Here is a 10,633-nt window from a genome sequence, read left to right as displayed (position 1 = left end):
CTGCGAGCTGGTGGAGAGCCAAAACGGGGATCCCCCAAAGCCCACGTGTCTGCCTTTTATATCCACCTGGCTGCTTAACCCCACCCTCAGTTCCCAGCCACCTTCCCTTTGGTGATGATGGGATTTGGAGTTCCCAGTGTCTTTGACTTTGACCTAGGGTGGGGGTGGAGTCCACATAGCCTATATGGAATTAGCTTTGGGACATCCTTTTTCCCCTAACAATTCCCCGCTTTCACTTTTTGCCACCATTTCCATGGTGATGAAGATCGAATATATGGAGGGTGGGATGCAGTCTCAGATGAACATTTTGTCAGGTTCCAGTGTGAAAGAAAACCAGTCTCTCCAGGTATTTGTCCATTGTGGAAAGCAAAAGTCCTCCACTCCAGAAAAAATAGTTCATCAGTTTAAGCCAAAAAAAAAAAAAAAAAAATCTGGAGGCATTAGCCAAAACAAGACCGCAGATATGTAAAAATCACAGGAAAAAAAATCTTAAAATGGTTCAACCGATGTAAAACACAAATTTTCTCAACACGTTGGGCGGCAAATCTGTTATAGGACAGGGAGAGGGGCAGCCCAAACCCCGCAAACCTGCCTGTTCTAAAGGGGTTCTGCCATCCGCCGCATCAACACAAAACACATGAGACTTTAATGGGAAGGATCTTTAATAAAACTAGGAAACAATACAGGTAAGGCAAAGAGTCTAGTTTCTAAATGAAGCACCCAAAGTTACCCGTCCCCTCGTGGGTAAAAGTCCATCCATATGGGATTGGCCCAGAACAAGGCCCCAAAGCCTGCCACAAATCTAAAGCATCTTCCAGTGGGGACCCACAGGAAAGGGCCAGAAACAACCGGACAAGCCCGGAAGGAAAAGCGCAAAATCAACATCAAGATAAAAGCTGCCATGGTCACCTCCCCACGGGTCTCACCCACATCTGTGTCACCCAGTCCACGACCAAAAGACAAGCGCTGTTTCTTCACGTGTCTCTAGGCTCCATGTGCCTCCTCCAGGTCTCCTTCTGGCTCCATCCTGCTTCCTTCCTCCGTCTCTTCTGCTGCTTCTCCTCTTCCTGCTCAGCTCCACCCTCCCTTGGGTGGGGCAGGGAACCTCCCCCTTTCCTGGGGACCACCCTGTTACAATACCAACTAAAAAGCTGGGGAGACGACTTAGATAACCGAACGGTGCGCGTCCTGGCTCCCCCTGCCCCGCAGTTTTCCTGGAAGGGAATTCTTGTTTATTATTCTTCCTCTATTTGTGCATTATACCTTTAGTGTTCCTAGGGATTCACTTCCTTTGAACAGAATCCCCTGCATGCAGTGTAGACTCGTCGCCAGTTTCTCTGCCAATCTGGAGTCTCCACTCCACACCCTGATGTTACTAGTTTACAGCTGTAGCTTATTGAATCTTGGTGATACCCTTTTCATTTCGTTTTTTTTATTCAACCGTATAACTGGCTCTTTCATACTAGCGTGGTAAAGAGAAAACAAGGACTCAGAGAGATTAATTTGTCAAAAATCGCATAGGAAATAGAGGAGATGAGATTTCAATGAACGTATGATCTTGTACATTAATAACCAATAGAAAACAACAGCAAGGGTAACACAAGACCGCTGATCACAGTAATAAGAAGTACAAAGTGAAAAAAAAATCCAAGATCTCTCTCCGGGAAAATTAAAATAAAGCTTCGTTGAGTTACTTAAGAAAATTAGATGTTAAACCAGCTCTAGAAATGACAAATCCCTGGGCACCAACCGTGGCAAGTACAGGAGGCGCAGGCCAGAGGTGGGGATATGGAGATTGAGGGACATTATAGAGAATCACTGGCACATCAGCCTACTCACATCCTAGATGTAATCAATTTAACAATAACAATTCCACAAAGAAATGAACCCCTCCCAAAGAGAAGAACACATTATCAGTACAATTTTTGCACTGGAAAAACGAAGCTCTCCTGCCCACCTGTGACTATGAAGGTATTTCTTTCTATAAACCTTTTCCCTTTGCAAAGCAGCAGTGGAAAATCTTCCTGCCTGCTTATGATAACCCTGTCCTTTTGGATGGAACTGAAAGTCTTAGCCCCCGAGAGAACTGTACTGAGTGCAGCTGAAAGGGAGCTCTCTGGTGAAACTTTTCCCAGGGGTAACCAAGGACCCAGCTCTCTGTACCCAAAACGACATCATGAATATTGGAAAATAATAGGGGGAATTGCCATACCAGATCTCATAAACATTAACATATTATAAAAGTATAATAATTGTAAAGGTATACGGTTAATTTACTCTGGGAATACAATCAGAAAGGAAGTCGGATGGCAAATGGATCACAGAAGAGGGTATCAGGAGATGAGGCCAGAGATCTTCTGGGGCAGAATGCAGACCAACTGGGTTATTGTAAGAACTTTGACTTTTACTCTGAATGAGATAGGGACCCTGGATGGATTTTGAGTCTTGATTTACTCTGATTTTAATGGGATAACTGCCTGCTGTGCTGAAAATAGAAAGGGGAACAAGAATGGAAATAGCAGAATCAATTATTAGGCTGTTGCATTGTACTTGTAAGAAATTGGAAACCACCTAAATGTCCATAGGGAATGGGTATTTCAATAAACTGTAGAACAGAATACTAAGCAGCAGTTCAAAAAGAATTCAACAGATCTGCACTGACAGGGAGACATCTTTGAGACACATTTTTAAGTTAAAAAAACAAATTGCTGATGGATAGATATTCATTATGTTTTATAAAAATAAGCAAAACAATGGTCCATTTTTCCTGTGGGTGTTTATAAGTAGTAACAGCTCACATTTATCTAGCACTTACCATATGCCAGGCGTGATTGTCTTTCATTTTATTCCCCAGATGTAGCCATGTGTTACTTGTATGGCTTGAATTTATTATTTTATAATATATTGCATATTTTATTAAGTACACTATATTTTATGATTATTTTTTATAAATCCAGTAGGGGAAGAGACTGCAAAGGCTAGCAAATGAGCCAGTGGGGTAGAAAATTATTCAGGCTCTTCAACCTTTATTTTTTTTTTTTAAGATGTATTTATTTATGCATGCAAGAGCTGGGGAACAAGCCAGAGATGCGGGGGGTGAGAAGATTCACTAGAGACAGAGTGGGGAACAGAACAGGCAGACTGACTGAAATACGCTGCTGAGGGGAGCAGCAGGCAAGATAGGAGAGGTCTGCTTTGCCATGTGGGTTTCTCCCTGGCCGGCAGGGGATTGAACTTGTGCTGCAGAGGATGCAGGCTGCTTCACAGTGCGGTGCTTAACCCCTTGCACCACCAGGGAGGCCCCAACCTTTATTTTGAAAAGTGAGGGAGAAAGAACCACAGTCTACAAACCTACAGGCAGGATTTGCCTGCCCTTTTCAAATCAGCTCCTTCATTCTATCAGTCCCTCCACCATGTGACCAGTGGTGGCCAGGTCAGAAATCTGGTCCTGCCTTCCAGCTCTGTGAAGGACTCCTACTTCATGGAAAGCAGTCTCTCAAACACCTCCTGGTGAGGTGACTGCTATCACCCAAAGACACTCCCCTGGAGATGGTTGCAGGTATGGGTCATTGATGACAGTCATCAAAGGGATTCCTGCAGAAGGGGCACAACTGTGTCTTCCACAACTCCCATCCATCCAAGCAAAGGGAGCACTGGGATATTTCCTGGTCTCTTCCTTCATGACTAAAGTGGACTCCATTTGGGGGGGAAGAATTAGAGAACTTAGTGCATTGTAATTATAAGCAACATCTCCACTAACAGCATTTTAGTAAATTTCCTTCTGGTTTTTAAAAAATTAATCCTATTAGATATTGATTAGATACTGTGTGTTTATAGATTCTCACTGTCTATAATGTTTGAAGACCAATCTTTAATATCTGATTAAATTTGATTTATTATTTGAGTGTTCTTGGACCATGTGTGATCAGACTGGTATTTGAATAAATTCATGAGTTAAAAAAAAAAAAAAAAGACCTGGGCCTCCCCGGTGGCTCAGCGGTTGAGCACTAGGTTGCAAAGCTGCCCGCAGCCTCTGCAGCGCCGGTTCCATCCCCGGCTGCTCCCCGGCCACCGGAGGAGGGTCCCACATGGTGCGCAGACCTCTCCTGCCACCCGCTGCTCCCCTCAGCAGTGTACTTAGGTCCTTCTGCCTGCTCTGCTCCCCGCTCTGGCTCTGGTGAATTCTCTCACCCTCCCGTGCTTCTGACTGTACCCAGCACTTGTATAAATAAATAAATAAATCTTTAAAAAAAAAAAAAAGACCTTCTCCAAGTGCCTGGCAGAAGAGCTCATTAGCCTGGCCCAAAGCTCCTCTCACTCCTGTGCCATCAAGAAGGATTAGGTGGTGTGGGTGACCAAGCCCAACTGTTGATCATCAAGCTGTGGCCTCAGTAAACCTGCCTGTATGCTCTTGGGGCAACTTCCTTCCTCCCCCCACCCCTTCCGAAAAGAAAAAAAAAAAAGATAATGAGGCAACAAATTCTGAAAAAATACTTACAATTCAATTTAATAAGAAAAACATTTCCATTGTCTTTCAAGCCTCCAATTTTAACCTGTTCCCTGGGTTCCTCCTGCACCTTCCTCTGTAACTGTGCAATCTGGAATTTCATGTGTGTATTATTCCCTTATGTCTTTTTTTTTTTTTTTTTTTATACAAGCACTGGGTACAGTCAGAAGCGCGGGAGGGTGAGAGAATTCACCAGAGCCAGAGCGGGGAGCAGAACAGGCAGAGGGACCGAAGACACTACTGAGGGGAGCAGTGGGAGGCAGGAGAGGTCTGCGTGCCATGTGGGACCCTCCTCTGGTGGCCGGGGAGCAGCCTCCTCTGGTGGCCGGGGAGCAGCCTCCTCTGGTGGCCGGGGAGCAGCCGGGGCGCAGCCGGGGATCGAACCAGCGCTGCAGAGGCCGCGGGCAGCTTTGCAACCCAGCTCTCAACCGCTGCGCCACCGGGGAGGCCCCCTTATATGTCTTTATAACTTTACCACATTGGTATATATTCCTGTATTAATTTTCCATTGCTGCAGAACAGATTACCCCCAAACTTCACAGCTCAAACTTACAAACATATATCATCCCGCATTTTCTGAGGGTCAGGAATCTAGCTGAATGGAGTGATTTTGGCTCACAGACTGGATAAGGTTGTAATCAAGCTGTCAGCTCTTGTCATCTGAAGGTTTGACTGGGGTGGGCATTCCCTGCCACGATTGCTGCCAGGAAGCTTCAGGTCCTCACTACACACACAGGTGCTGACAACCTGGCAATGACTGTCCTCTGAGTGAGTGTAGAAAAGGGGGAGGGAAGCAGGAAAGGGGCAACCCAGTCTTGGAAGTGACATACCATTATATCTCTGCCCTTTGCTACCAATCTCACAGAACAGCTCTGGTACAGTGCAGGAGGGGTCTACACAAGGATGTAAATATCAAAAGGCAGGGACCTTTGGTGTACATCCTGGAGGAGCTTGGCTACTCCAATCCAACTGCATGTTGATTAGTTTTGCCTATTTTCAAACTACATGTAAATGGAATCATACTACATTGTATTTTGCAATTTTTTTCATACAATGTTTCTGAGAGTCATTCTGAGTATAACTAAATCCACTTATTTTCTCACTGTATTACATTACTATGCATAAGCATAACACTATTTAACTGTTTTGCTATAATTGACATTTGGGTAATTTCCAAACTTTTTGCCATTGCAAGTAGTGCTGCTATAAACATTCTTCTGCCTGTACCTTGCACATGTAAAGAGTTATTGGAGGGACTATATCAAAGAATAGAATTGCTGGATGTCTTGGGCATCTTCAATTCTACTAGGTGACAATAAATTTTTTCCAATAGCCCACATTTTATTTTATATATTATAGTTCATTATATTTTATTTATTTCATTACATTTTGCCAGTCTGGTGGACGTGAAATGTTATCTCACCAATATTTTCCCTGATAACTAATGAAATTGAGCATCTTTCCAGGTTTATTGGCCAACCTGTTTCCATCCTTTTCTAGCATCCATGCAAGGATTTTCTCCATTTTTCTTTTATTTTTATCTTAATGATTTCCCGGACTTTTTCCTATGCCTGGTATTTAGAAGTTAGATCATCCACACATTAATTTTCACTTTAACATTGTACCATAATGTGGACTCTAAGCATTTTCTCATCACCTAAATTTCAGCAACTAAGTTCTTAAAAAAGTGTTTGCCGGGCCTCCCCGGTGGCGCAGCAGTTGAGCTTGGGTTGCGAAGCTGCCCACAGCCTCTGCAGCGCAGGTTCGATCCCTGGCTGCTCCCCGGCCACCAGAGGAGGGTCCCACAAGGCGCGCAGACCTCTCCTGCCGCCCGCTGCTCCCCTCAGCAGTGTACTTCGGTCCTTCTGCCTACTCTGCTCCCTGCTCCCTGCTCTGGCTCTGGTGAATTCTCTCACCCTCCAGCACTTCTGACTGTACCCAGTGCTTGTATAAATAAATAAATAAATCTTTGGAAAAAAAAAAAAGTGTTTGCCAACAACAAACTATAATTGTGTTTAGATAATTGAGAAATGTATAAAAAAGAAAAGAAAATTACCCATAATTTGGCTACCCAGCAATAATTTTTTTGCACTCTGATTGTAGGGGCAGGAAGGCCACAGAGTGATTCTATGATTCCACAGATGGGTAAAGGAGGAATCCTGGAGTCCTTGGTGGCTTTCTCAGGCTTTTATGGAGCTCTTACATGTAGTGCAGCAACCAGGTACATGGCAGGCAGGGGGAGTGGGGCAGGAGGCCCTGAGGCCTCCAAGCCTCCCCCTCACCCCCCACCCCCATCAGGCAGGGCAATCCTAATGGTAGGAGGGCAGAAAAGCCTGAAAACTGTTTACCCGACACTGATATAATTTATTCTATTACCTTTCGCATGTATTATACACTTTTTTATAAATCAGGATAACTCTCAATTTAGTTTTATAACCTAGTCTTTTAAAATGTTCAATGTTGGGCCTCCCTGGTGGCCTAGGGATTAAGTCTCAGCTCTATCACTGCTATGGCCCGAGTTTAATCCCCAGCCAGGGAGCTAACCCACATGAAGAACAGAAGACCTCTCCTGTCTTGTCCACTGTTCCCCTCAGCACTGTATTTCAGTAGATCTGCCTGTTCTGCTCCTCACTCTGTCTCTGGTGAATCTTCTCACCCCCCTGCACCTCTGGCCTACACCCCAGTTCTTCTATGCAAAAAAAGAAAAAAAAAGGTGCTGTGTTTTCAACATTTCCCCATGTTATTAAATGTTTCTCAGATACAATTTTAAAGTGTGGATTTAACCCATGTAAAATGTCACCCAACTATTGACATTCCCATTGATAATTTTTCTTTCCTGTGTTATGATAACCTTGCATTAACATTTTGTGTGTGTGGATAAATTTTGACTGCATTTCACTTCTTTTTTAAAATTGTATTCCAATTGAAAATTATTTCTCAATTATCTTTCTAGAGCTATTTTTAAAGCTCATGATAAATGTTGCAAAGTTCCTTTCCCCTTCTGTCCATCTTTCCAAAATATATACCTTTTCATGTAATATATACCTCTTCTTATTCTTTCTATTAAAAAAGTCTGTCTCCTCCCTCTTAAGGGGCCTATTTGGTGTCTTATACGCACAGATACTCATTTATACACCAGCAGTTCTCACATTAGGCCCCCAAGCCTTTGCTCAGGCAGTCCCTTCCACCTAAAAGGCCCTTAATTCCTTTCTCTCCTAAGTGAAAATCCTATTCTCCTTTTAAGGGCCAATTCAGAAAAGCCCACTTCTCTGGGAAGAGTTGATCTGCCCTCTGCTGGGCTCCCAAAACCACAATACAGACTTCCAGAATGATAATTTTTATATTGAAATAATTTGACATTACATTGAAGTATTTACATTTTATGTTAGAAAAAAAGATTAAAATTCCTACAAATCACTATGAAGAAATTCAACAGAAAGACCAACTAAAAAAGAGACAAATGAGGGGCCTCCCTGGTGGCACAAGGGGTTAAGCACTGCACTATGAAGCAAACCGCAGCCTCTGCAGCATGAGTTCGATCCCCAGCTGGCCAGGGAGAAACCCACATGGCAAGGCAGATCTCTCCTGTCTCGCCCACTGCTCCCCTCAGCAGTGTATTTCAGTCAGTCTGCCTGTTCTGTTCCCCACTCTGTCTCTGGTGAATCCTCTCACCCCCCACCCCTCGGACCTGTACCCCAGCTCTTGTATGCATAAATAAATAAATCTTTAAGAGAGAGAAATGGTATGAACAGAAAACTCACCAGAACAAAAAAAAAAAAAAAAAAACCCCACCCAAAAGAGATTTTGATATATTTTTTAAATTGCTCAACTTCACTCATATTAAAAATAATGAAGAATGAAAGCAACTCTTGCCTTTACCCATCTGATTAGCAAGGATCAAGTTTGATAACACACTGTTTAGTACAAAATGTGAGGACATGGGCACAATCAGAGCTTATTGATGGGAGGACAAATTGGTACAACTGCTCTACCAGTATCTTTACCAATATCCATGAAAATGAAACAAAACAAATTCATATACTTATTTATGGGTTATTCCTCTTCCAGGAATTTATCTTGGAGATAAGTTCCCACATATGCAAAATAATGAATGGACAAGTTATAGCATTATTTATAGTAGAAAAGAACTGGAAACTACCTAAGTGTTCCCAAATCCCAAATACGGGATGAGGCAATTAAATTATGGCATGTCCTTGTAAAGTTGGGCAGTAATTTAAAAAATTGAATCTGTTTCAAAATTTAGAGCTCAGTGAAAAAAACAAGATGTAGCAGTATATATGGCATGCTACTGCTTGTGTAAAACATTTACACACATAAATCTGCTTGTGAAAATAGTGACCATCTTTGAAAAGATACACAGGAAAGGGGTTCAGAGTGATGACCCCTGCAAGGGAAGCAGGGGATTGGAAAGCAAGGGTGGGAGGATTTTTTTTTTTTCATTCTATGTCTTCAGTATATGTTTAATATTTGATTTTCCTGTATACCTATTTTTAATAAATCAACATAAAATTAAACACCTTTCAATGTTTGAGATCAAGTCCAACTCACTTATATGGTCAACTTTCCAATCTCCTCTCACACCTTAATTGTCCTCTGTCATTACCTTCCAATCACATTGCTTCTGTTTCAGCCTATGGAACATGAAAGACCTTCCTGCCTTGGGACATTTTGCACATGCTGTTCCCTGCTTAGGCTGATGTTCTCTAGGCTTTTCCAGTGGGCTGGCATTTTCCTATTCTTCAAATCTTGGGTTCTATGTCATCTCTTCAAAGTGGCCATCCCTGCTCACCCCAAATTAACAATCATTGAATAAATGCCTCTCTCCCTGCCCAGGCAGGCAGGGGGGAGGGGATTATACTCCTGACCACCCACTCTAAAGCAGTACTTCTCCCTCTACCCTCTTTATGACAATTTACTTTCTTCGTAGCACTAGGGACGATTTGAAGTTACCTTGTTTGGTTATTTCCTTGGTTGTTTACACTTCAAGGTATAAGTCACTATGAAAGCAAGAACCATGTCTTATCTTGTTCCTAACTCTCCAGAAAACCAAACAATAAACATTTGTTGAATGAATTTATGCAGCATAAATTTATGCAGCATAGGGGCCATACACTATCCTGGGGATTTTATAAATAACAGCTCTTTTAATCCACACAATAACTCAATAAGGGAGGTTGGGTTGTATCCATTTTACCCTTAAGGACATTGAGGTGCAGAGGCATTGAATAACTTGCCCAACTAAGTGAGTTGGAAACCCCAGACCTAAGGTTCTTAGCTACAACGCGACGCTTTTCCAATCTATAAACTGATGAAATGGATAAAACTGACTAAATGATTGAATGAATAGAAATGTGAACTTTTTTTTTTTTGCTTCGCCGATGCCCCACTCTATCGCAAGGGGGCGCTCTCTCCAAGGTCTTGACGCTAGTCCTTAAGGCGCGCGCTCCCTTTGCGTCTCGGGCTCGCGCGCGCTGCCGCGGCACCGGAAGTGACTGAGCTTGCAAGTTCCCCCGGTCTCTTCAGGGGAAACTGAGGCCGGCTCGTTCGGAAGAGACAGAGCGAGCCATCAGCCAGGTAGGCCGGCCCGGGCCCGCGGTGCGGAACTCAGCCGCGAAGAGCCCTCGTGTTTGGAAACGACCTGGCCGATGAAGGGGGGATGTGGCCCCCCACGGCTCGCGGGGCTCGCAGGTGAGAGTGCCGCCTCACGAGAGTGCGTGGCAGGCGTTGCGCCCAATGGGAGCCGTCGCCGTCCCGCTTCCGTGCCGACTGGGCTCGCTGATTGGCTACGTCGGGGCGGGCCGCCGGGGGCGAGACCCCTCCTCCAAGAAAGGTCTAGGGGGCGCCCCTGAGGGAGACCGGTTACCTAGCAACGGGGCGGTGGCCTGCCGGGTACCCGGCCTAGCGGGCGGGAGAAGCCGTGAGGCCGCAGCCCACCCACCCCGGGCTCTGGAGGGGTGCTCCCCCCGGCCCCCAAGCCCTCCCGGGGGCGCCAGGAAGCCGTCTTGGTTCTATCCCCAGGAAAACGTGGCCTCTCAACTATGGGGGGGCCTGGAGGAGGCCTCGACCTCTCTCCCTGACCCGAGGAGAGGCCCAGCGCCTCACCCT

The sequence above is a fragment of the Talpa europaea genome (genome assembly GCF_964194135.1).
Source record: "Talpa europaea genome assembly, chromosome: 11".
Classification (NCBI taxonomy): domain Eukaryota; kingdom Metazoa; phylum Chordata; class Mammalia; order Eulipotyphla; family Talpidae; genus Talpa; species Talpa europaea.
The sequence above is the reverse complement of the archived record's forward strand: the minus strand, read 5'-3'. Positions refer to the sequence as shown.